General features: G+C 36.8%; 1 protein-coding gene and 1 pseudogene across 6 annotated transcripts in view; both read left to right on the top strand.

Moving 5' to 3' along the window:
• LOC142631702 (uncharacterized) overlaps positions 1-27774 on the top strand; it is a 65517-nt gene that overhangs the window by 35110 nt on the left and 2633 nt on the right. The gene's annotated exons all lie outside the window — the stretch shown is intronic.
• On the top strand, positions 19025-25803 carry LOC142631343 (acyl-coenzyme A thioesterase 4, mitochondrial-like; annotated as a pseudogene).

Raw genomic sequence — 27774 nt, 5'->3', positions numbered from 1 at the left:
TTTTTTAGGTCTATGCCATATTTTACTGGACAGGCCATGATTGGGATATCTCTTTTGATGTAGTTCTCTACATTAGTATAAGTCATGCAAATCATTTGCAATCATGATTTTAATGTAAGATAATGTGGATTTTGGAAATGAGGACTATAGGAGCTTCTCCAATGGAATGAGCTATCAAATGTTTGATTTGAAGAGTGATGCATTATTGTTACTATGATGGATGTTATCATTGATTTAACAGCTTAATCAATGATGACGATGATGATTGTTGAGTCGGTGGCTTGATATTGTTTAAGCAATGTGGCCGTTGGTTAACTTTGATGGTTTAAGATCATAGTCCACTGCTAGAAAAATTATTAGGTAGAAAAGTGTTGTTTTTTGACATTGGTCAAAACAATCATTTATCACAAATGGAGGGGGCAAAATATCTTTGATTGTGTTTATCTTCTGTTAGGAAGTTACTTTCTTTGAAACAAATTGAAATTTTAAAGAATTAGAAATATTGGTTCATATTAAATTGCTAGAGAAGTGTACAGTTTCTTTATTTTGGTGGTGGAATATTCTTTGTCAAACCATAAGATTGTTACAAATAATTTCTCAATATTCGGTTTTTTAACTAAGGATATATTATTTCTTTGGAAGACACGCTTTCCTGTTAGGCAATTTGTAGTTTCCATGCTATAGGCACCAAGCTAACTTAAAACCAAGATATTTTTCATGATCCCTTTTTTCCCCCTTCATTCAAATTAGAAGCATCAAGCAAGTTTTTTCAACAAAAAAAAAAAAATGTAAACAAGTTAAATGTTTTGTGTGTTAAAGGTGATCGTATGCAGGGACAGTCTATGGATAATATGATGTACTAGTCAAAATTAATAGTCTCATACTCTCATCTCATCTATTTCCAATACATGAAGTTTCGTTATTGAAGCCTCTGCAACCTGTTATATAATGATTATAGATAAATTTATTCTCTCTACTTTATGAAGGTCATGCCAAATATGGCCTTAGAAAAATCACATGTTGGTATATTTCACATTCCATAAAATTTAACATCATCAATCATGTTGTAGAACTCTTGATCTACCATTCCATGCATTTCATAAGTCTGTTTGTCAATGGTTCATATCCTGGAATTAAATTTGATTTGTATATAAATTTAGTCCTAGAAAGAAATGTATGCAAATGTACTCTCTTTGTTCACAAGGAAACATAATCTAATTAAAAAAATTTCCCACAACTTCCATTGTTTCTTAAAAATGCCAGGGGGCATGAACCTTACAATAATTCTTTTTCTCCAATAAATCAAAGATACGTATTGTTTTGGTGTTTCATTTCAATGTAGGAATTGTAGAGGTTGCAATATTTCAAGATTCAGAGAAAGACTATTGCTATACTATTATCTTTGAGGGTTCTTTCTATCATGCTTTTAGACATGAGAAGGAATTATATTATATTGATGACAACTAGCAAAGTGGTAGCCAATTGAACTCTGGAACATCTAAGACCAAGATGGCAAGACATGGTGGTGCTGAGGCATTTTGAAAAGATATGGAAGAATAAGTAGTTAAGTATTGAATTACCCATCAAGCATTTTTGTGTCCCTTCTTATCTACAAATAGGGAAACAGTGGGAATTGGCGAAACAAGCTTCTTTTCTCTATATGTTTCTTATTTGGACTTAGGGTATAGTACATATTTTGTACATAGGATGTTTGATGTATTTGTCTTGATGTTTTTTTTTTTAAATGCTAGGATTTAAATTGAAATCAACGCTTGCTTAGAGACTCTTCTATTTTTTTGGGTAAAGGTTAATAATTAGCATCCACTATAATTTTGGATTACAACATTTTACAATTACAAAAAAACCAAAAGGTGTGATGAAAAAATTAATTCATCTACATACGCATAATACTCATCACACCCCTAAAGGTTAATACTAAATTATAGCATCATCTTTCAATCAATAACACGTTGATTACTGTATAAACAAAATTGGCAAAAATGGATAATAATTATGGAATACTAGCCTCTATTTTTTGGGTAAAAGTTAATTTAGAGCATTTATTATAATTTGATATTACTATATTTTCCAATTATAAAAAAAAAACCTAAAGATGTGATGAGTATTATTTGTGGTGAAATAATTTTTCATCACACTCCTAGGTATTTTTTGTGATTGAAAAATGTAGTAATCCTAAATTATAATAAATGTTCTAAATTAACCCTTATCCAAAAAAATAAAAAATAAAAAACCTCTAAGCACGCTCACGCACATGAGCGCGTGCTCAGAGGCTCTTCTATTTTTTGGGTAAGGGTTAATTTAGAGTATTTATTATAATTTGGGATTACTACATTTTCCAATCACCAAAAAAACCTAGGAGTGTGATGAAAAATTATTTCACCTGTTAACGCATAATACTCATCACACCCCTAAGCTTTTTTTCTGATTGGAAAATATAGTAATTCCAAATTATAATAAATGATCTATGTAAGGCCACAAATTGAACCAGGACCCAATAATGTGGAGGGAACCGGCCCAAGAAGCCCAAAAACAATAAAATGTAAAGAGAGTGGGTTCTGAATTTAGGTTTAAGGATATTGGATAACATCAATGTTGGGCTCAATTGCTACACTCATGTATCCTAAAACTTTTACGGATAAATGCCAAGGACAATTTTGTATTACTGTTCAGTGTTCATTACAATGCAAGATGGTTTCTCCTCCCCCTTTTCTTTCTGTCCTCCATCCCCCTTTTATATCATCATTCTCCTCATTTTCCTTCTTCCAGGTGTGGATCAAAGTCTTCATTTAGATACTTGTCCCATCACCCTTTCTCCTTAAGTCTTTGGCAATAGATGGAAGATTGAATAATGGCATTCAGACATCACTTCCTCATTAATGCGGTCAGAGAAGTAGTTGCAAAGCCTTCAATGCGGTGGTAGCAGCTTTATCCTAGATATTTCGCATCCTCCCTTTTTATCTTTTACCATCACTTCTTTCACCTTTATGCTCTGGATTTTCAAGAGTAACACCCCTGAACTACCAGATCACCATTTCCTACCTCGGCTATAGGTAGTCGAGAACATTTCCCTCTTCAGCTATTGGTAGCCGAGAACATTCCCATTCTCGGACATCATACTTTGGAATGTCTTATCCAACCATGACTTCTTCCTCTTCCCATATTGTCTTATAGACGGGCATTCCTTATCCTTGGGCCAATTAACACTTTCGGGTTGGGCTTTTAGTTTTACGAGTACCCTTGGGCTGACCCAACATAGATTACGGACCCATTGACCCTACAATAGCCCCTCGGGATCCTTATTTCTACTTTCTTGGGAGAAATGAGGATCTCGACATAGATTCCTAGTAACCCCTATTTGCCATGCGCTTCCATTGCTGGGATGACGTCTTTTGAACTTCTCGTGGCATGCTTCTAGCGTTTTGGTATGCGGGACATGCCCTTATTAATATTATGACGGCTGCTTGTTCCCTACGTTCGACCACGCGATGCCCATCCAACAGTTGAGGCTTGCATAGGGACACAGGCGGGAAACTTACAGCTTTTATAACCTCATTGATACAAAAATTATCAATTCAACCCCTCCTAACCATAACTGAGTTCGTACAACAAATTTACCCATCCTTGCACTCCACAAGTGTCCTCACATTACCCGAGAACTAGGCCAAGGTGACTCTATCACTCAAAAGTAAGTTCTCTCAAATTCCCTTTTTCGTTATCTTTCTTTTTCCACTTCTGTTACTCTGCATTTCTTTATCCTCGGCTATCTTTGCTTTCTTAACCCTCGCACCCTTTCCACACCTAACTCTTAGAAAGTGGGTAGATTTGCATCTTTAGTGGACAGTGCTGAGAAAATAGAACAATTTAAGGTAACTTATAGAATTCCACAAAGTTTGTCTGTCAAATACTGTAAGGAAGGAGAATGGCACGCCAAGAGAAAAACCGGAGAGGTTGTGATCCCAATGATAGCTTTCATAGAAGGAGGGATGAAAATCCTAATGGGACTACTTGAGAGCGGTTAGGTTAGCTCCTACACAATGTGCCCCTAATATGTTTAGGATTTTAGGTTCTATAGATGCCCTAAATGAAAAGATGGGTTTAGGACTCACCCACCTCGATGTAAATTGGGTTTATAACCTCCACCACTTAACGGGACAAGGGTATTACCTAAAATCTAGGTGGCCAGAGGTTAGGTTAATCTAGTGCCTCCCTCACTCCAATAAGGGTTTGAATAAAGATTTCTTAATAATATCTGGGGATTGGCACGACGGTGTCCCCTGTCCAACAAAGGAGGGCAAACCAGGTGAATCTCAGAAACCTATTTGAAATGATACTTTGTAGTACTAAATTTTTTTTTCTTTGTTTTTTTATTATTCTAACTTTGTTCTTCTTTGCAACAATTTTGCAGACCCATACGCAACTTCTCGCCACGATCACCTTGTCGACTTCACACGCCTAAACAGAATTTTGAAGGCTGAGGTGTTTGTGCACACAGATAATCAACTCCGAGCAGCCCACCTGATCCTCGGCTACAATCCAATTTCCACAGCTTTTTAGGCGCCAAAGTGTGTAATCAAGGCAAAGGATCCTCGGTTACATCGGATTAGCTTTGCGGTTGAAGGTTTTATTTTGCCTAAGGGCACTCCTATTCCACAAGACACTATCATTACCCAACCACCACAGCTCATACCAGAAGGTACTCCCCTCACTTTTCCTCCAGCATAACCTGTAGTGGGTGAAGGATCTTCTTCGCAGCCTATCATAAAGGAGGAAGAAGAAGAAATCATTGAAGTCTCAGACTCTGAAGACGAGTTTGAAGCTTTTAACTGCCCTCCTACTCCTGAAGACCAAAGTACTAGCCTTGGCAAATCTTCCTCAACCCCACAAGATATCCCCCAACAACCTGATTTTATAGGCATTCAACGCAAACAAAAAAAAAAACCTTAAAGATGTATTGGAGGCTCAAGTAGGGACTCAAGAGTTCCCTAAGGTACCCTAAACGAAATCCAAAGATAAGGGTGCTGAGAAAGGTCTTCAAACCAAGCTCCCTCCTCCTCCACCAACCCAATCCCAACACACTGACCAAACCGACCATAAAAGGAAAAGGGATCACCAAAAAGGGAAGGATGTAATAGAGGGAGGAAAAGAGTCCCTTCCCAAGGACTTAGAGCCTGAAAAAGGAGGGAAACAACCTCGTACCGTGCACACAAGGTCGGACAAACGGATCGAATCTCAAACAGTTGTACATGCCCCAATTTGGGCTCCCCAAATGACTATGGACGACCACGCAATCACTGCTGACGCCTCCATCAGGACTTCTGATGAGGGAACAGCTGCATGCATAGCAGACGCTCTGGAGCAAGCTCTACTACTTCTTGAAGACATGGGTGAGCTCAGAAGAATGAGAGATCAAAATGTCTTCATGACGTTGAAGAAAGAACTTGCTATGGTAAGGATTTCAGCTAAATATAATTTTTTTTTTTTTTCGACCTTTTGCTTCAAGAACTTGCAACTATATATTATTTGCTATCTTCTTCATGTAGGCTGTTTAGTCCGCTCACAGGGCAGAGGAGATCGCTGCTAGCACATACAAATCCTTTAGATCTACAGAATTGAAGCTCGACAACACCCAGAGAATCCTTGAACTGAAGGGTAAGAAGTTGCAAGAGGTCACGGCTTGCTTGAATAAAGCCGTAAGTGAAAAATCTGGCTTGAAGGCTTCTTTAAAAACCACTGTAAAGCAGGCCGAGGACCAAAGATTGCAGCTTAGGCAAGCGGATGAAAACTTTGCTGCGGCTAAAAAGCTTATTGAAGGCCTTAAGAAAGATTTGAAGGAATCTGAGAAGGCGAAGGAAGAGGCCCTCAAAACTAAAGAAGAGGCTATTGCCAAGATGAAAGAGGAGGTTGAGAAAGCAATAGACCAGGCGGAACAAGATGGCTATGAAGTAGGCGTGGTTGAAACCACCGAAAACTTTAAAGCTCAAATGCCGGAGGTATGTAGGGATTACTGTCTCGAAGTATGGAAGGAAGCATTATCCCAAGCTGGGGTTGATACTTCTTCCCCTCTTTGGAAGGCAGAAAATGCCTACATTCCCCCAGCCATTAGGGTCAAGACTTCCCTTACAGCCAAGGATGGTGCTGGCCTCCCTGAAGCAGAGATAAAATCAAGTGATGCCATCGAGGATCCCACTTCCACTGAACCCCAACTTTCAAAGCAAGCTGGATCGACAGAAGGGGTAGCACAAGAAATTACGCAGCCTCCTAATGAGCCCAAGGAACTCCCCCAAGCCAAAAAGATCAGTGAAACGTTGGAGATCGTTTTGGCGACCGTGCCTCAAACTATAGAGGGAGACCCCAAAGGCAAAGGAACTATTGCTGAGTCCTTGGCCTAGATTGCACCTCCTATTGCTCCTCAAGACCCATTGAAGACCAAACCAAAGCCATGATCGCTCCTTTTCATTTAGGTATCCTTTCTATTTGTTTTTGGTTGATGTAATTCAACAATTTGCTTATGAATGTATTTACAACAACTTCTATTAATGAAAAGAGCAAATTATTTATTTCATAAGCTTGAACTGCATTTACTACAAATATGTCATTCCACTTAACATCTATGTATCATAATAGAACAATCGATTATTCTTTTCACGCTAATTAATCAAAAGATAGAAATAGGCATAAACCATTCAATGAATACAACATAGACAATTAACCAAGGTCATTATACTCGTAAGTGCTTTAAGTGATGCTCACGATTTCCCATTCACTTCTGATTTAGGAATTTTCAAACTTGATAGACAAACGGACCCACTCATGTTCCAATCCGTAAAAAGGAACTAAATTGTGCATGGAATAGGTACAATCAAGATTGATCCACAGTTTAATCAAGCATCAATGTGCAACAAATAAAGGAATAGGGAGCACTGAGTTCCCCAAATATAAATGATGTAAGGAGCAAGAACAACTTAACTTCTACAATCCAAACATGAAGAAGTATTAGTTTCAACAAGGTATGTGATTTGAGGATACATGCATAATCAAGTTTTACCTTAACACTGAAGCCGATATGTTTATTTCTCCAAGATAACTGATCCAAAGACTAGGCGTAACTAAGGTTCTGTTTAGCATTTACAAAGATATCAATTTCCACAAGGTATGTGGTTCGAGGAACCAAACATGACCAAATTTCTGTTTGATACATAGAAAAATGAATCTAAAATGTTAATTTTCCCAAAGTAGATGATCCGAGGATCAGACATAACTAAGGTTCTGTTTAATATCAATACAAATATCAATTTCCACAAGGTATGTGGTCCGAGGATCCAAACATGACCAAATTTCTGTTTGATACTTGGAAAAATGAATTAGAATGTTAATTTTTCCAAAGTAAATGATCCGAGGACCAGACGTAACTAAGGTTCTGTTTAACATCAATACAAATATTAATTTTCATAAGGTATGTGGTCCGAGGATCCAAACATGACCAAGTTTCTGTTTGATACTTGGAAAAATGAATAAAAGTGCTAATTTTCTCAAAGTAGATGATCTGAGGACCAGACATAACTAAGGTTCTCTTTAACATCAAGACAGATATCAATTTTCACAAGGTATGTGGTCCGAGGATCCAAACATGACCAAGTTTCTGTTTGATACTTAGAAAAATGAATATAATAATCAGTGTAAGACAAGATTAACAGTACAAAAGTGGCAAAAGTGTCTTTCATTAATAGTAGTACCTTCGCAGGTTACTTACATTCCAGGGATGCCGTACAATTTTTTCATCCAGATCTACAAGATAATATGCCCCTATACTAGCTACTGAAGTAATACGATAGGGTCCTTCCCAGTTAGGACCCAGTTTTCCCCATGCTAGGTTTTTGACAGTTCCCAACACTTTCCTTAACACTAAATCTCCAAGGGCAAGTGGCCTTGACTTCAGGCGAGAATCGTACCCCTGTTTGAGTTTTTGTTGATAATAAGCCAACTGGACCATAGCAGTCTCTCGTCGTTCTTCAACCAGGTCTGGGCTTTTTTCTAGTAAATTGTCATTGTTGCTGGGAGTAAAAGAGCTCGTTCTCATCATTGGAAACCCAGTTTCCAAAGGGATCACAGCCTCGGCTCCATAAGTCATAGAGAATGGTGTCTCTTTAGTGGATCTTCGAGGCATAGTTCGATATATCCACAGAACGTGCGGCAATTCTTCCACCCACCTACCCTTGGCATCATCTAGTCTTTTCTTGAGTCCACTGACTATAACTTTGTTAACTGCTTCAGCTTGCCCATTTCCCTGGGGATAAGCTGGTGTAGAATACATGTTAATGATGCCCAGATCACAACAATACCTTCTAAAAGCTTTACTGTCAAATTGTAAACCATTATCTGAGATGAGAGTGTGAGGAATTCCAAACTGAGTGATGATATTCTTCCAAACAAACCTCTTCGCGTCGACATCCATAATGTTAGATAATGGCTCTGCTTCCACCCACTTAGTGAAATAATCTATTCCGACAAGCGACCACCTCCTATTCCATGATGCCTTTGGGAAAGGTCCCACAATGTCCAAGCCCCACTGTGCAAAAGCCTAAGGACTTGTCAGAGGATTAAGAACACCTCCTGGCTGATAAATGTTAGGAGCGAACCTCTAACACTGGTCACATTTCCTTGCACAATCTTGAGCTTCTTGCTGCATATTAGGCCACCAATATCCCTGCATAAGGGCTCTGTGAGCTAAAGATCGTCCTCTCGTGTGACTTCCACAAATCCCCTCGTGCAACTCTTCCAACAGCAATTCCGTTGCATCAGGATGTATGCACAATAAGTATGGCCCTGAAAAAGAACGTTTGTATAGTTTTTGATCCTCAGACAGCCAAAACCGAGGTGCTTTCCTATGCACTTTATCTGCCTCAACTTTCTCTTTTGGCAATACATCATCCTTCAGAAAGGACACTATAGGGTCCATCCAGCTAGGTCCTATTCTGACTTGATGAACTTGGACGTGATTACCACTGCTTCTGGTTGGCTTACATAGATCTTCAATGAGAATAACCTGGGGCAAACCTTGCGCCAAGGATGTGGCGAGGGTGGCTAAAGAATCCACATGAGTGTTTCCATTTCTAGATACATGTGACAAAGTAAAAGATTCGAATTTGGATTGTAAATACCTGACTTGGGTTAGGTATTCTTGCATTCTCAGATCTCTAGCTTCCAATTTTCCTTTCACCTGGCCTACAACTAATTGGGAATTCAAGAACATTTGTACTACCTTTCCACCCATCTTCTGAACCATATCCATTCCTACCACCAAAGCTTCATACTCGGCCTCATTATTAGTAGCCGAGAACCCCAGTCTTGGTGATTTTTTCAGGGTCAGTCCTTCAGGGGTCACCACTACTAGCCCCATGCCAGATCCTCTCTGATTTGCTGCTCCATCAACATAAACTTTCCACACCAAAGGCTCTTTACACGCGATCATGCCAACTGATTTTTCATCCATGCCCCATCTCTTAATATTCTCTTCTATGGAAGGCTCGGCAAATTCTGCGATCAAATCCGCGAGCACTTGACCCTTCACAAAGGTGCGAGGCATATATTTGACATCAAAAGCCCCTAAAATGGTACCCCATTTAGCGATTCTACTCGTGTAATCAGCACTTCGAAGTACAGATTTAAGAGGAAGTTGAGTTAGGACTACCACCGTATGAGATTGAAAATAATGGGGAAGTTTACGTGTAGCATGCACCACGGCTAGGATTGCTTTTTCCAATGGTAGGTAACGTACCTCAGCCTCATGTAAAGATTTGCTCACGTAATACACTAGTTTCTAGATATTATCATCAACTCATATCAAAACTAGGCTAACGGCATGATCAGCTACAGCAATGTACGCGAATAAAACCTCATCAATCTCTGGCCTAAACATAATGGGTGGGCGCGAAAGATATTCCTTAAGCTGTTGAAACACGACTGCACACTCCTCGGTCCATTCAAATCCTTTCCACTTATTCAACAATTGGAAGAAAGGTTTGCACCTGTCTGCGGATCGTGAAATGAAACGGCTGAGGGCAAAGGTCATCCTTGCCAGTCTTTGCACTTCCTTTGGATTCTGAGGTGGTTGTAGGCTATTGATTTCTTTAACCTGAGCGGGATTGACTTCGTTTCCCCTTTGAGTTACCATATAACCCAAGAACTTACCAGATCCTACTCCAAAAGAACACTTAGAAGCATTAAGACGTAACTTGTACTTTCTTAACATTTGAAAAGTATCATCCAAGTATGATATATGTGTAGAAACTGTTTTACTCTTTACCACCATGTCATCCACGTATACTACAATTGTCAATTGGGATTCAAACATCCTGGTCATCATCCTCTGATAGGTAGCCCCTGCATTCTTCAGACCAAAAGACATCACCTTATAATGATAATTTCCTGTAGGAGTGACAAAAGCTGTTTTCTCCTGATCGTTTAACGCCAAGGGTATTTGGTGATAACCTTGAAAAGCGTCCAAAAACCTCATTCGAGGATGCCCAACAGTAGCATCTGCCAGTTGATCTATGCAAGGCATTGGGAATGAATCTTTAGGGTAAGCCTTATTCAGATCTGTGAAATCCACGCACACCCTCCACTTTCCATTCTTCTTTTTCACAACCACTATATATGCCAACCACTTAGGGTAGAACACTTCTTTGATAGCACCCGCTTGCTTTAGTTTAAGTACCTCTTCCTTAACAGCCTCAACATGTTCTTTAGATGAGCGCCGAGGTGGTTACCTTCTTGGCACCACAGTTGGATTAACATTCAAATGATGGCAAATGAAATTCGGATCAACCCCTGGGGCTTCATAAGCATTCCATGCGAATACATCCATGTTCTTTCTCAAAAACCTGACCAGCTCCTCTTTTTCCTGAAGTGGCAATTGAATTCCTACTTGGAAAAACTTTTCAACATCAGTGTCAATAAGAACCTTCTCCAACGCCTCACATGCAGGCTCCTCGACCTCGGCCACCTCTGAGGTGGCCGATGACATTAATTGCTATGATTTTCCCCCGCTGAGGCTAACAACTCTTACTCGGTCTGATGTATAACTGCAGCTGTTATACATTGTCTAGCCGCAAATTGGCTTCCAACAATTTCTTCGATCTGTTCTCCAAACGAAAACTTTACCTTGACGTGCAAAGTTGAGGAAACAACACCTAGGGCATGCAACCAAGGCCTTGCCACAATAGCTATGTAGGGAGAATACGCGTCTACTACAATGAAATCTACGTTTACAACTATTGGACCTGACTGCACAGGTAACCGAATCTGCCCTTTTGGAATAACAGCTTTCCCCTCGAAGCTTATCAATGGCGAATCGTAGGCTGTAAGGTCCTCAAGCTTTAATTTGAGCCCCTTAAATAAGTCAGGATACATAATGTCAGCCCCGCTTCCCTGGTCAACCATTACTCTTTTCACATCATAACCCCCTATCCTCAATGTAATTACCAGTGCATTGTCATGTGGTTGGATAGTTCCAACTTTATCTTCTTCAGAGAAACCTAAAATAGGTGGAGGATTTCCCCTAACCCTCTTCGGCTCGGAGTTATTCTCCTTAACAAGGAGTTGTGATACTGACAACACTCTGGTAGGGCAAGAACCAGTCCTACCTGGAGTAACGAAAATAACATTTATTGTACCTAGAGGAGGCCGTAAAGTATTACTCCCTTGACTTACCGAGCCAGCATGATTTCCCTGCCCATTAGGCTGATTCATAAACTGTCTCAATTTTCCCTCTTTAACCAACTAATCCAAATAACTCCACAGGGTCCTATAATTCTCAGTGGTATGACATTTTTCTTGGTAGTAGAAACAGTGAAGATTCTGATTACGTTTCATAGGGTCCCCTGCCATCTTATTGAGCCACTTAAAGTATGGTTCATGACGAATTTTCTCCAATACTTGCTGAACAGGTTCACGAAACACCGTATTCACTGTCTGAGAAAGGGCTGAACCAGATTGCCCGTTAAACTCTCTCTAAGACCACTTATTATTATACCTTTCCGACCTGAAATCCCTCCTCTCCTGAGGGATAACCTTCACCTTTCCTTTACTCTGCTGTTGATCCTCTTCAACCCTCTTGTACTCATCAATACAATCCATGAGCCGGCGTACACTTTTTATAGGTCTCTTGGTCAACGATTTCCTTAAATTGTGTTCAGTTGGAAGACCAACTTTGAAAATGTTGATTGCCATTTCATCAAAATCACCATCGATCTCATTGAACATTTTCCAGTATCTATCCGAGTATGTTTTCAAGGTCTCCCCTTCCCTCATGGCCATGGACAATAACAAATCCAAAAGCCAAGGAACTCTACTGCAGGTAACGAAATGAGACCCAAATGCCATGGTGAGTTCCATGTAGGAATCAATAGAATTTGCTCTCAGGCCATTAAACCACCTCATGATAACAGGTCCCAAACTAGAAGGAAAAACCTTGCACATCAAAGTTTCATTCTTAGAGTGGACCACCATTCGTTGATTAAAATAGCTCACATGCTCTACAGGGTCTGTTCGGCCATTATAAATAGTGAAGTTTGGCTGGGTGAAGCGATGAGGAAGTTTTCCTTTCTCTACCCTACGTGTGAAAGGTGATTTGGAAAGTTGGTGTAACGCCTTTCCCATAACATCGTTCCCCAAGCCCCTGGAAGAAGACTTCTTTTTTGTCCAACCATGAAGATCCCCCATCTCATACGAAAAAGATTCACTAGGAGGAGTCCTAGACCTAGGCCTATAACTGCTACCTTAGGAGTCATCCCCATCAGAAGAAGGGTTAGAAAAAGAAGGTGTCCGTTCCCCTCTTGCGCGACGCAACTTCCTCTTCAGATGGTCAATCTCCCTCTGCATGGCATTAGCATCGTCTTCATGGAGTATTCTACTCCCACCTCGCGAACGATTCCTGGCGGTATGCCCTGTATGCACACTGCCCTCTCTGTCTCTTTCCCGCTCAAGATGTTGAAAGTGGTCTTCATGTTAGGACCCTAAAGACTCTGCATGGTGTAGACCTGAACCTGCCATCACACTACCTCTCTTAAAACACAAGATTTCCACAGACGGCGCCAATTGTAAGGCCACAAATTGAACTAAGACCTAATAATGTGGAAGGAACCGGCCCAAGAAGCCTAAAAACAATAAAATGTAAAGATAGTGGGTTCTGAATCTAGGTTTAAGGATATTGGATAACGTCAATTTTGGGCTCAATTGCTACACTCATGTATCCTAAAACTTTTACAGACAAATGCCGAGGACAATTTTGTATTACTGTTTAGTGTTCATTACAATGCAAGATGGTTTCTCCTCCCCCTCTTCTTTTTGTCCTCCATCCCCCTTTTATATCATCCTTCTCCTTCTTTTCCTTCTTCCACGTGTGGATCAAAGTCTTCATTTAGATAATTGTCCCATCACCCTTTCTCCTAACGTCTTTGGCGGTAGATGGAAGATTGAATCATGACGTTCAGGCATCACTTTCTCATTAATGCGGCCAGAGAAGTAGTTGTAGAGCCTTCAATGCGGTGGTAGCAGCTTTATCCTAGATATTTCGCATCCTCCCTTCTTATCTTTTACCCTCACTTCTTTCACCTTTATGCTCTGGATTTTCAAGAGTAAAACCCCTGAACTACCAGATCACCCTTTCCCACCTCAGCTACAGGTAGCCGAGAACATTTCCCTCCTCGGCTATTGGTAGCCGAGAACATACCCATTCTCGGACATCATACTTTGGAATGTCTTATCCAACCATGACTTCTTCCTCTTCCTATATTATCTTATAGACGGGCATTCCTTATCCTCGGGCCAATTAACACTTTCGGGTTGGGCTTTTAGCTTTACGGGTACCCTTGGGCCGGCCCAACATAGATTATGGACCCATTGACCTTACACTCTAAATTAACTCTTACCCAAAAAATAGAAGAGCCTTTGAGCACGCACGTGAGCGCATGCTCAAAGGCTAGTATGTATATATATATATATATATATATATATATATATATATATATATATGAATGTTGCCTAGATCTATTACTCAAAATAAATATAACTTAGATTAGGATTCTGCTAGTGTTAGCACTATAGTGTTGCAAAATTCAAAGAGATTACCAAGAATACAAACCGAGCCCCACTTGAGATTTGATCCTAACGAAGTGAATAATTTCAACTTCTGTTTGTATCCAAGCAATTTGGACTATCTAGATATCATCCTAGTCAAACAATTAAGTCTATGAAGAGTACTATTTCCCACTTCTAAGTTCTAATCTCAGAATATTGTCAAAATGCTCAAGTAAAACATTGACTAGCTACCAAGTCTTGTACAAACCATGTTTCTGCTTGATGAGGATGATTTTATAATTAAGCTCCTGACGCTTTGAGAGGCGATGGGGACAACAAACTCGCTAGTTTTGCTCATTAAACCACCTTCTTATGACGTCCGTGGCTCTATCTCATAGCTGACGTCATTAGGCTGAAAGAAGCAAGCTGGCGATATCAAGCTGAAGGTCGTAAGCTGACGTCCCTAATGGGATCAATGATATAAGTTGACGACCTTAAGAAAAGGACAACTCGGTAGGCTGTCGGGAGAAAAAGCTGAAGAAGGTACGCTAACCTCCATCCATAACCTTGCTTGGCCTCCACGCATACATGTATTAGGAGAGTTTTTGCGCTACACGCTTGACCCTAATTAAAGAGACTCCTATAAGGAAAAGAGTTTTAAGAGATACGCAAAATCCACGAGTTACTCTCCTAGAAGGAAAGAACTTCTTGACCAAGGCACAAATTTCGGCCCTACACTACTATAAATACCCCAAAACCCTCACAAATCAAGGTACGCATAATTCACCACAGCTCTGGCACTTTAGAGTTATGAACAAAAGATTTTCTCTAACTTGACCATCAGAGGGTATTTGGCCGGTACCACACTAGTACCCCTCTTAAGGTCTTCATCTTTTGTGTTGTACAGGTACTTCATCAAGAAAGCACGTGAGGACCGTGTGACTTACTGACGATTTTCGGCATCATCACTGCCCATGGAATTTAACCCTTACGAAGAGCTTGAAGATAATTTTAGTGGCAGTGTTGAAGAATATATGTGAAAGACACATGGCCATGGCCTTATCGTATGAGCCGTAATATTGTTTGGAGGGGGATAGACCAATAGTCTTTAGCAATAATGGGCCTCTCTTTCGCTGTCACCAACATGAGTGACCCATTATCCACGAAGAAAAAACAACTCAGTGGGCCGAAAGCTCGTATATGAAATGAAAGTAGGTTGGGTCGTGCAGCCTAGAGGTAGAAGCTTTGGATGATTGTTCAGTTATCGATGTGGGATTCATAGGTTAGAAATTCACAATTTCACATGATATGGGAGCCGACTTGATATAGAGTATGATTGCTATCTCTAAAATATAGGCCATTTTGGCAATTACCTATTTACCTTAGCCTCCAACTGCAAAAAGGCTCCATTATTGGTTATAATATCATGTATACTTTTATAATATATATATATATATATATATATATATATATATATATATATATATATTTCCTATCTTTTGACCATTTTTTTCCCATGAACAAGTTGTATGTCTTACTAAAAAATGAAGGCAAATTATTGTTGCTCCTCACAATGTTTACGTGAACACTGGTCCACTGGACATTAGTTTGAAAGATGTGCAATCTTCAATTGCCGCTTTTTTGGACCAGTGACTTAAATGGTGGTGATTTTTTTGCATTAAAAATTTGAGTAAAACTCCTCAGGTTTCCTAATTAAAGTCAAACACATTGTGGTATTAACTTTAATTGTCTAGAAAAGATAATATTATTTGTATTGTACTTGTTAATACAGTCATATGTTTGAATTTAATTAGAAAACTTAATGTACATCACCTAAGTAAATCTATAAATTTTACCATTAAGTTAAAACTTTTTATCACAAAAAATTCTTAATCTTTGTTAAGTTAATGATTTTCATATCAAAGTTTTATATATTTTTTCTCTCATTTTAATGTGTTTTTCTAGGCAATATTTGTGAGAGACCACGCCCCCGGTCCTTAAAACCTTCAAAATTTGGGTTTTGGGCACATGGCCCACACGAATGAGGTGGAATCATGTTTATTACCTCTCAAGAAATAGTGGAGGTTCTACTATTATTATCATCCCTCTTTAGTCAATGGTTTTACAATGGAGTCGACATTTATTTAATTGAAAAAAAAAATTGAAAAGTGTACCATTCTTATTGATGAATTAAAATTGTACATTTCTTTGATAATAGCCACACAAAAAAAAATAACATTGCTTTGGTCTTAGATACAATCTAAAACAAAAGTATAAAAATTTGATTACTAGTTACAATCTAGAAAGAGAAGATTACAAAGGATAAGTTTAATCTTCTAACCCTTAATCTAAGTTCAGGGTTTAGGTTACAGGATTGAGAATGTGTTAGACACCAAATTTGTCTGGTGAAACCAATCTTCTAGAGTATGGTGACCAATGATCATATTATATCATTCAATAGTTTATATCGTCCAAAACATGTGATTGCAAGGTAAAATATTCAAGAACATGATGAAACTCTTTTCTAGGAAAGCATAGATTGGATATTGAAAGAACATGAAACTCATTCAATAGTTTATATCGTCCAAAACATGTGATTGCAAGGTAAAATATTCAAGAACATGATGAAACTCTTTTCTAGGAATGCATAGATTGGATATTGAAAGAGATGGTGAATATGTGTGGTGATGTGTGAAACTTTAAGTACAATTCATTAGGTTTTCTAATTAAATTCAAATATATAGTAGTATTAACTTTAGTTGTTATTGAAAAATATATAATTGTTTATATTGTATTGGTTAATACAACTATATGTTTGAAACATTTTCTAAGTAACTCTATAAATTTTATCATTAAGTTAAAACTCTTTATCACAAAGATTCTTTTTTTTTGGAGAGGGATCACAAAGATTCTTAATCTTAAAAAATTGTATCATTGAAGGTTTACTGATTTACAGCTGAAGCTTTATTTCATACTATTGATGCTTTCTAACCAAATCACCTTTATGTGTTGTATGCATTTGAAAAATATGCTTTCCAACCATAGCAACCACCCATTAATTTATAATGCCACCTATGTTTATGTAGTCAACTTACAGATTTATTAATGAGATGAGACACTATTAAGCAATTTCTTTGTTTCCTTGCAGGCTGTGCAAATGCAAGAGGGGCCAACTTTTTTTTTTTTTTTTTTTTAAGGAAAGCAAGAGGGCCAACTTAAATGCAACGTTTGTCCCTTTCTTTTACTATAGGCATCCGTTAATAAAATCTTTTTGGCAAAAACACAATTTTGGTTTCTATATTTTGAGGTCACGGTCAATTTGGTCTCTATATTTTTGTAGCAATCACTTTAGTTCTTGTTATTTTCAACTTACGCTCTGTTTGTTTCAATAGAAAACTTCGTGTAAAGATAGTTTTCCATGTTTTTTAGTGTTTGGTAGCATAAAAAAAGATGAGTCAAAGGAAAACTATTTTTGGTCAACATAAAAAGTATGACTTATTTATAGAGATTGTTTTCCATTAAATTTTTTTGGAAAACAACTATATCTCTCAGCAAGCTAAATAAGGGAAGTTAGGAGGTTGTTTTTTAACTCATTTAAAGTTGTTACCAAACATTAAAAAATGAGATAGTTTTATAAAAAATATTTCTTAAAAAATGACTCGTTTTCTAAAAAATGTCATTGCTAAAATAAATAGAGCGTTAGAGTCAATTTGATCCCCACCGTTTACTAACGAAAAATGCCTATATGACTAACAGTGTGCTTTGTTGACATACATGTGGCAAAAAATATATATAAAATCAAATATTTAACATTTAAAAGACCACGTAAACATTTCGATAACAACAAGAAAAAGCCATGTCAAGCCAAAAACTAAACTGGAAAAATTAATTTAAAAAAAATAAAGAAAACGTTTTTTTTTTTAAATCCTCAATTTCTTTGATTTTCTTGTGTATTCTTGCACTTTCTTAGCTACCAAACACGGCCAAACAATACACCAATCCGAAAATCCCAACCAAAATCTACCAGCAGAGAATCTTCTAGCTTCACTTCTTCTTTCTTTTAACAAATCTCTTTGCTACACTGCTCTTTTCTGGTGAAATTTTAACAGAGTTTCAGCCTTTACTTTTTCACAGGATTCGCTCTCGTTTATTGAAGTGAAGTGCTGCCCTCTAATTATAGGGCATGAGCTGGTAGAGGCCAATATGAAATCAAGCCAATTAGATTGTGTTTAAATCATTTTGATTGTTTATGATGAGTTTCTCATCCATTAGGACTTCATTTTCTAATCAACTAGCTGCTGCAGCTATGGTTTATGTCACCCAGAACAGCACTCTCAAGTCCTACGTGCTTTGGGAATCTACGACGAAATCTCTTTTGATCCCTGAACATACATGGAGCTGGTGGGACCTAAAATGGGCTTATTGTAGCTGCTAGAAAAACTCCATTTATGGGCTTCGAACCGTGATAACCGGAAACCTTTCACAATTCCGGTTTTTTAAACTACCAAAATCGAAAATTTTAATTTTTCAGTGAACTTTTCGAACCGCGGTTAAACCGCCCGGTTTTCAAAACCGGGCACGGGTCTAACGGTACTTAAAAATTTTACAAAACATTGCCAAATGAATCTCCCAACATCAGATCTTCCCAAGGAAAAAAAAAAAAAAAAAAAGAAAAAAGAATAGATAACTGTTGAAGAGAGACTACTGATTCTTCTTTGTTTGTTGGAAAATTGTGAAAGAACGACTTCTATTTGTTTGAAAATTGTAAAAAAGAGGTTGACAATGGAGGGAGAGAGAGAGAGAGAGAGGCGGAGGCAGAAGGGGAAAGCAAAAAAGAAAAGGACAATAATGTAGGGTTTGAAGTTTGGTGTGAACTTTGAAGAACCCAACATAGTTACTGGCCTTTGGATTAAAAGCAACGGTCAAAATGGTTTACAGGTAAGCCACTTGATTTTTTTTTTTTTTTTTTAATGGGATTGAATTTGACTTCTTTGTTTGGATTGTACTTGTACAAGTTGTACCTTGCCGGAATGGTTTACAGCTAAGCCACCCTCTTCTTTTTTTTTTTTTTTTTGACTAAAGCTAAGCCACCTTGACAGTTGGAATTTTGTAATTGTAACTTAAAGAGTTAAAATATATTAATGTGATAATTTTAAAGATATTGTTTTATGAGAAAAGGGTTTTTTTAGAAAGAGAAATGACATAAATTATGACTACAATATTTTCACAATATTATTTAAGTAAGATGACAATTTTTTCCCGCCCCGCTTAACTCACCCCTCCCCAGCTTCGCTCTGCGCGGGTTTTTCCCACCCCATAAAGGTGATGGGGTGGGGATGGGGCAATGAGAATGGGTTTAGACTTTCTAAACCCATTCCGTTCCGCCCGAGTTACTAAGGGTTATAATTGTAAATTTTTCATACTCTAAAACTCTACTATTTAAATAGCATATCAATATTAGCTTATTTTATTCTACCCAATGTGGTTTTCTACTTTTATTTTGTTATGTATTATACTATAAGTTTTTTTTTTTTTTTTGTGATTGTCTTGTTAAACGCTTGGATATATTATTCAATTTTTTCTAAAAATTGATATTATTTGATAGGATAAATTTAGCTGTAATTTCAAGTATATTTTTATTAATGAAATAGGTTTTATTAAAAAATTTGTACTAATTGTAGGACAAATTAACAAAAAGTAGAGTTTTACGGGGTGGGGTTGGGCTTCGCGGGGCCCCAAGAGCAGGGATGGGGCAAGACAAAACCATGCGGGGCGGGGACGAAGATCCCATCCTTCGGCCCCGCCCCGCCCTATTGTCATCTGGAGTTTTAAGTGGTAGTTTAGGTTTCATTGAAAATAAAATTAATCATTTTAGATTAAATTTTAATTGAGATTTTAAATTTGTATATATTTATTTCATATTAATTAATTATGACATCATCAAGGTTCGACCCCGGTTCAACTTCAGTTCAACCTCAAAAACCTTAAACCTCTCATTTTTACGGTTCAATGAATGGTCTGAAACCTTGGTGTATTGTTTGGCTATGTTCAGTAACTAAGAAAGTGCAAGAATACACAAGATAATTAAAGAAATTGAGGATTTTTTTTTTAAATTCTTTATTTTTTTTAAATTAATTTTTCCAAATTAGTTTTTGGTCTGACATGGCTTTTTCTATTGTTATTGAAATGCTTATGTAGCATTTTAAATTTTAAATATTTGATTATATATATATATATATATATATATATATATTCTGCCACTTGTATGCCAACAAAGCACACCGCTAGCCACGTAGGCATTTTCTATTAGTGAGTTAACGGCATGGACTAAATTGACTCTAATTTGAAAGTAACAGGGACCAAATTGACTGCTACAAAAATGCAGGGACTAAATTGACCGTGACTCCAAAATATAGGGGCCAAAATGGTGTTTTTGCCAATCTTTTTTTTATAACATGTTGTCATTTCAAAATTATACTTTTGAATAAATTAATAAACAATAAATGAATGTTTTTTCCTATTTTTCCTTTGTTATTGATTTTTTTTTCCACATTTGTTGATGTACAATCTGTACACAAAATATCCATGATTTCACATGTAATGTTCACATTTTTTGAAGATTTCCACATTTAGAATGTAAAAGACTGGATGTATACGGTTGATGTACAAAAACAGTGTGAGTAGTACTACACTTAAACACAGTTCAATCCTTTATTTTTAAATTATTCATGAATCATAGATCTCCTCTAAAAGAAAAGATTTAGTTCATGCCAATTGTGTGCTTTACTAGCTTACCCTTTACATTGAATGTTACAAGACTAAAAGTCTACAATTTATGCATAGAAGATAATAATATAGCTTTATATTTCACTGAATAGTGCCCATTTTTCTTTACACTTAGGAAAACACTATTTCATATGTATGCAGTTAGATACTAATTTAGTTTTGTTGCTCTTTCGACATATCATGTGCATGTTTGTGCCCATCGTAGAGTGATCCATCTCTAACGTCATTTCTTTTATTTCTCAAGAATGTATTTCAACACAAAATTTGGTTTGTAAATTGTGCTTGCAATTTCAGAAGACAGAGTTGTTTTACCTAAAGTACCAAATGAAACATTTTTCAGAGATGTGAGTGTAAAAAGGCAATGAAGTTTTTTTTGGTAGCAGAAGGTGCAAAAAATATTGACATATAGCATGTGATAGTAATAACTTTCGTGGTGTACATTTATGTAGTACATTTTTCTTTTGTTAAATGCTACAATTATTATCATTAAGGAAAATGTCATAAATCCGCATTACTTCTTTGTTAAATGCAGTACATATGACATGTCTTATTTGGTAGTTCTTTACTTTTTTTTCTTTTTTCTTTTTTTTTTGAGAATATGGTAGTTCTTTACTTATGTTTATATTTGAGCAAATTGGACTATCTAGATATATTTCCCACTTCTAAGCTCTAACCATACAATATTATAGCGTTGGGCTTATGATGTGAACCCACAAAGGAGAATAGTGTGGAAGGGGTTGGACCCACGGGGCTTTGGTAGCAAAGAAAAATGAACTTGAGTAGTAACTTTACTCTTCGTAATTGCCCCCAAATTCTTACTCTCTCTTAGTTTTCACCCTTATGTATGCATTGGCGATGACATTTATAGAAGAAACCCACGAACAAGGGAAAGCAGTTCGAGTCTGTTGGTCAGGAACTCAGACTTGTAGCTCTGCATTGTAGTGTTTGTAATTTTGAATTGGAAGATGCGGCCTGTGATCGGATCGGTACTGCATTCAATGTGCTTCTCTGAGTGGAATTCTGGATATTCATCAGTATTAAGGAGAATAGTGCTGTTTAACCTGCATGTATTCCTAGCTGTTGGATCTCTACCCAGTGATGGGATTGCCATTTCATAGATTTGTAATTCAGTTCTTCAGTTGATACTGATTTGAAAATAGTTGGTGCTGTTACATGGGTTGGGCGGTCTTCCATGGAGATTCAACTAGAAGTGACTCAGTCCTAGAAAGGTATTGCAGAAAAAATAATAGTGTCATGTAGTAATTGTTTTGTCTTCTTTTATGACCTGAGCTGCAATATAAGCTTACAGTTTGTTCAAGTATATGTACGATTTTTCCGAATCTTGATTTATAGATCCTGTACGATTTTTCCATTCACTTTCATACTTTGTAACTCAATATTATCGATATGATGTTGGCAGGAGATTTCTCCCAACACCCACACCGGATACCTTAGTGTATTGTCATCAGTAGTTGGTTTATAAGATATAGAGTATAATTTCTGTCTTGTGAGAGCACCAATCATAAAAGAGTTTGCTTTTATAACAAGTTCCAATGCTTGGTTTGATGCTCTTGCTGAAGTCTCCCTTTTGATTTTATTAATGCTTTGCATAGTCTGGGATTTTGACTTGGGTTCTTGTGTCATGGAACTGAAAATAACAAAAAAATAATAATAATGTAAAACCTCCTGAATACGTCATCTTTATATGTTCCCTTGATAATTTTATTACAATTTCCCAGGTGGTATCTCTCACTGCTTACTATATATTATCCTGGTAATTTGTTTTGTAGAGGCCACAAATGGGTTAGACTCACTTCATCTTATAGCTAACTTCACATTTGTGGGTCGGGATTCCAACACCGGAAAATCAGCTCTAGTTAATCAGGTCTCACCTGAAAGTGAACAAGAGCAGATACTTTGGGAGGAAGCAGAAGAAAGGAACAAACTTAGGAAAAAGAGGAGAGCGGAACGTAAAAAAGATTTTGAGAATGAAGATTCAGATAGGCTCAATGCATTGTTGGCCGAAGGGCGAATCTTTTGTGATGTGCCAGCATTGGCAGACAGAGATAGCATCCTGATTAGGGATACTTGCCTTGATAACTCTTTTATTTGCCAGCCACAACAAAGGAACATCCATGGTCGTATTTTTGGAGGATTTTTTATGCGAAGAGCATTTGAACTGGCCTTCTCAACAACTTATGCCTTTGCTGGTGTACAACCACACTTTCTAGAAGTTGATCATGTTGATTTCTTTAAACCTGTAAGTATTGACCACACTCTTTATTGAATATTGATACAATCTTTATTAAATTTACTATATATAATCTAGCATTTCTTCGTTCCATATATGTAAGAACAAAGGATTTGAGAGCTTAGTTATTATGTAGGAGTGAACGTAATACCCATAAAAAATTAGAATTGATTAAATGGTGTGAGAAGTGAAGAAAATGTCATTTAGGCAAGTCTATTGGACTGAGTTTGACATTGATACATTACCCTTTTAGAAGTGCCTATTGTCAACAATGTTTTTGCCTAATGGGTTTCACATCTGATAGTCTGAATGATTCACTTATGTATTACCTTCATCTTCAAGGGTTGTGTAGGAATACCTATGAGAGGTTCTAGATTTGTAATAAAGTTGTCTGTGCATGGTGACTTTTTGATGGCTTAGGAGCTGGTCTATGCATTTTTTATTGGCTTCACTGGTGACTCGGTGATTTTCTGTCTTGTGTGCATGTTTATTTCTGCTTATGACTTGTCTTTTCCTAGTATCATTTATCAAATGTATAGTCACTTCTACACCCTAGTCATTCTCAAATCCCCAAAATAATGTTACAAGGACCTAGATGAAGATTTTGGCTGCAGTTGTGATGTATGGGTATTGAATCATCTTATCCCTATATATATTGGGACTCTGGGAGGCACTGAATTGTTGAAGTAATTTTTTTTTTCTAGTATGCATCCAAGGACCATCTGAAAGTATTTTTATCACACAGTGAACCGTCAGCCATACTTCTATTTTCAAATATCCTGGAAATCATTTCTCACAATCAAATACACCTGAATGGTTCATATTAGGCAAGCATAGTATGTTGGACACATCTCATACATGTACTGATATACTGCCGTGTTTGACATGGGTACTTTAGGTGTAGATATGCCCGTGTATCATACTGCCAACCACCTAGATTCTTTCTGTTCAAATGTTCGTGCCTAATTATGTAATATATCTGTTATTGGTGATATTGGTGGTAAAATAAGTAGTTTAGTTGTAGCTATAGATGACAACTACTTCCAAACATTGTAACTTCAGAAACTTCTTAAGTTAATATGGGCCAGATTAGATCTCTTGGGGAAAAACATGAACTGTCAACTTCTCATGTGAAAGTTACATTGATTGTGAAATTCTAATGTAGTTGGAAACAAAACTGTTTTAAGTAAAATTTCTGCAGTGATAATCACTTTGTAAAAGCTGAAAAAATTTGAATTAATCATTTTTGGGACTTGCATTGAGCAGTTAGTATTATTAAATTTTCAGCAAATATCAGTGTATGTCAATGGGATTTAAACATTCATTGTGCTGGTGCAGGTGGATGTTGGAAATTTCCTCCGATTCAAGTCTTGTGTGCTCTACACTAAACTTGAGAACCCAGCTGAACCTCTGATAAATGTGAAAGTTGTTGCACATGTTACAAGGCCTGAGTTCCGGCGCAGCGAGGTGAGGTTTTTTTTTTTTTTTTTTTTTGTGTGTGGGGGGGGGGGGGGGTTCTACATGGACATGAAAATAAAACCTTTTCCATTTCCGGGGTTCCAATTGCATCTGAACCACAAATTTAACCTTTGGAGTAGACATTATTTATCCACCCAAATAATGAGAAGCAAATGCATTAGGTTAAAAGTGACCAACAATGATTTCAACCTTACAAAAGGATAGTTTTCATGAAAATCTATTCACTTAAAATATTGAATATATTCAAGCAAATGCACTCATATCAAATGCTATGAAAGACATAACAAACATATATTAAATGCACCGTGAAATGAAATGGGATGATTTCACCTACCATCCTGGTTTGTATTTATAAGCTGCAGAGCTTAGAATGCTAATTTCTTTGTATTGTTTCATGTTTTGCAATTGAACAGGTGTCCAACAAATTCTATTTTACGTTCTCGGTCCATCCTGAGACTATGAGAAGTGGACTGAAGATTCGGAATGTTGTTCCTGCTACAGAAGAGGAAGCACGGCGGGTGCTTGAACGCAAGGATGCTGAGGGATCCTAGTTTGGTAAATCATGAATACATCTTTCTTCTTCATGAAAGAATGAAGCATAAGTGAAGAAAGTGTTACAGACTTTTCTTGATTTTGAAAAGATTATCTTAGCTTGGACCACAGAAAATCAGTAACATTTTGGGATTGGAAAGTAAACAATTTGTGATATGTGGTTTACCAGAACAGTCGGTCCCTTCTTAGCTCAAGTGAGAACAATAGAAATTGGGAAAAATTTAGGTACAATTTCTTAGGTGTTGTATTATAGGTTCTTCAATTAAATCTAACAATTTGATTGCATTGATCAATACAGCAAAAATAATGTTATCCTCTCCCAAGGATAATTAATTAAACTGTTTGGCTTCTTGACTATTGCAATCACATGGTTGAATTTAATTAGGAAACCTAAGATACAACTGCTAAATAATTGTGCTTAAGTTTTGCTCATAAAAATTCTTTTAGAATCTCTCTCAAATAAGACCAAGTTGACATTTGAACTAGTAGCCTCAAAGCCCGCTGCCACCTTGGCCGAGTTGTAGGGATAAGATTTGATTCGATCAGGTGGCTTAAAGACTATCCAAGTTATTGATGTAAATGTATACTCATTTGCGCGAGCACATGTAATCATGACTGTCTTGTTCATAATTTCTCTATCTCCCAAGCATTTTGTATATAATTGCTCAGGACCTTTTCTTACTGGTGATTAACCCGATGCCCTTGTCCTCATTTTCCCAACACAAAGTAATATAAATACAGAGAAATAGAAAGATATCAACCAGGTTTCAATGTCCTCATTTTTCCAGAAACAAATACATATAGCACAAAATAGCTGGATTACTACAAGAAAAGGTGTCAAACAAAAGAAATAATAAACTTGATATTTGGCAAGCTCTACCCACAAGAGCATCTGCACACAATGACTGAAAAGTTTTGGCTAGTGTCCAATGCAAGTTCTTTGTTTAGTTTCACAAAATTCTCTCTTAATAAGTGGGACATAATACATGAGATTTTTTAACATTTTAGAATGAGAGGTAGTGTTGATAGGATTTGAACTCAAGATTACTTAGTCTGTTACTATGATAAATTACTATTTGTCCTAAAAGTTAAATTGTTAAGAAATGATGACTGTGATCATGCAATCTCATAATATTCTAATAAAATTGATCTCCTATCTTAACAGACACCCTACCATAGTGCAACCAACAACATAAGGCAGCCTTTTAGGGTGTGGAGGGAAGTTAGTGATAAGGTCTTTTTGTTTTGTTTTTGGTTTTTTTTTAATATATATATATATATATATAAAGTCTAATGACACATCAAATTTATTGATTTAAAATAAAATTGATATTAATGGTAGTCTCATGTAAAAATAATGTTACACTAATCATAATCTATCACTTCAACGTGTTGTAAAATTCATTAAGTTAGATAACCCTCTTACAATTAAGCTTTATGCATATACTAACAATATGGAATAAGTAAAATTTTTTGGGTGTGCTTTTACATGACAAGGCTGATGAATGCACTCTATAGCAAGACAATTAAGTTTCAACCTATGCATGAGTTTCAATTAGTTCAATTAGTAGCTTTTGTTGTGGAATGAGAGATATGAGGTTTGAAACCTGCATATGCCAAAAATCATCCTAAAAATAAAAAAGCAATCGTGAATACTGACTGAAATTTTATAGTATCTCTAATTAAAATCAAATTCCCACCTAGGCCCAATTAGCTGCATGGCTTCACTCAAACCCCCAAAAGGCAGAGACCAAGGCCTAAGCTACAAGTCCAAATTATATCAGACTAAGCCCAAAAAAGGTAATAATAGCAGACCCAATCTAAAACACACACATAGAAACAATAAACGACGTCGTAGCTCTATTGCAACCCAGTTAGTTCATTTTTCTCGTATAGCTCAAAAAAGAACTGCGCGTTTGTTCAGTCTCAAAGATCAAGCAAGTTAACCAAAAGGGTATGTTTATTGATCTTTTTCTCTTTCAATATTCTTGGTACTTTTTAGTATATGGGTTCAAGTTGAACAAATATATATATATATATATATATATATATATATATATATATATATATTTGTTTGTTTTTATTGTCAAATATGGATTTAGAGCATTGGTTTCATTACTGTTTTGTTCAGGGTTTTGAATTTTAATGAGCTGTTTGTATACGGGTTCCTTGAGTCCTCTGAAGAAACACGAACATTTGTATTAGCATAAACCCATTAAGCATAGTTGTCTTATGAATGTGCTTGATTTTTGTAATCTTTTTATTGTGGGTGATGTTGTTATGTGGATACAACTTACAAAAAAAAAAAAAAAAAACCTTTTTAGGCAATTTCAAATATTGTTTATGGGTGTTTCTATTTTTTTTTTTTTGGATTTTATAGGGTAAATTTGGGTTTGTCTTGTTTTCTTTTAATAAGATAGTGTTTGGATACAAATTGAAGACAAAGTAATTGTATTATGATCAATGGGGTAATTTTTTTGGACCCTTTTGAGGCCCATGTAGTATGGAATCGCATTTTTGCCAAATATTTGGTTAGTTTCTTAATAGAAGGACATTAGAGTTCCTTGGCAGCTCCTGAGTTTAAGAGAGGAGAATAATAGAATATTACT

Source organism: Castanea sativa, chromosome 4 (assembly GCF_040712315.1).
Source record: "Castanea sativa cultivar Marrone di Chiusa Pesio chromosome 4, ASM4071231v1".
In the NCBI taxonomy this organism is placed as follows: Eukaryota; Viridiplantae; Streptophyta; class Magnoliopsida; order Fagales; family Fagaceae; genus Castanea; species Castanea sativa.
Note: the sequence above shows the minus strand (reverse complement) of the source record. Positions and strands in the feature narration are given on the sequence as shown.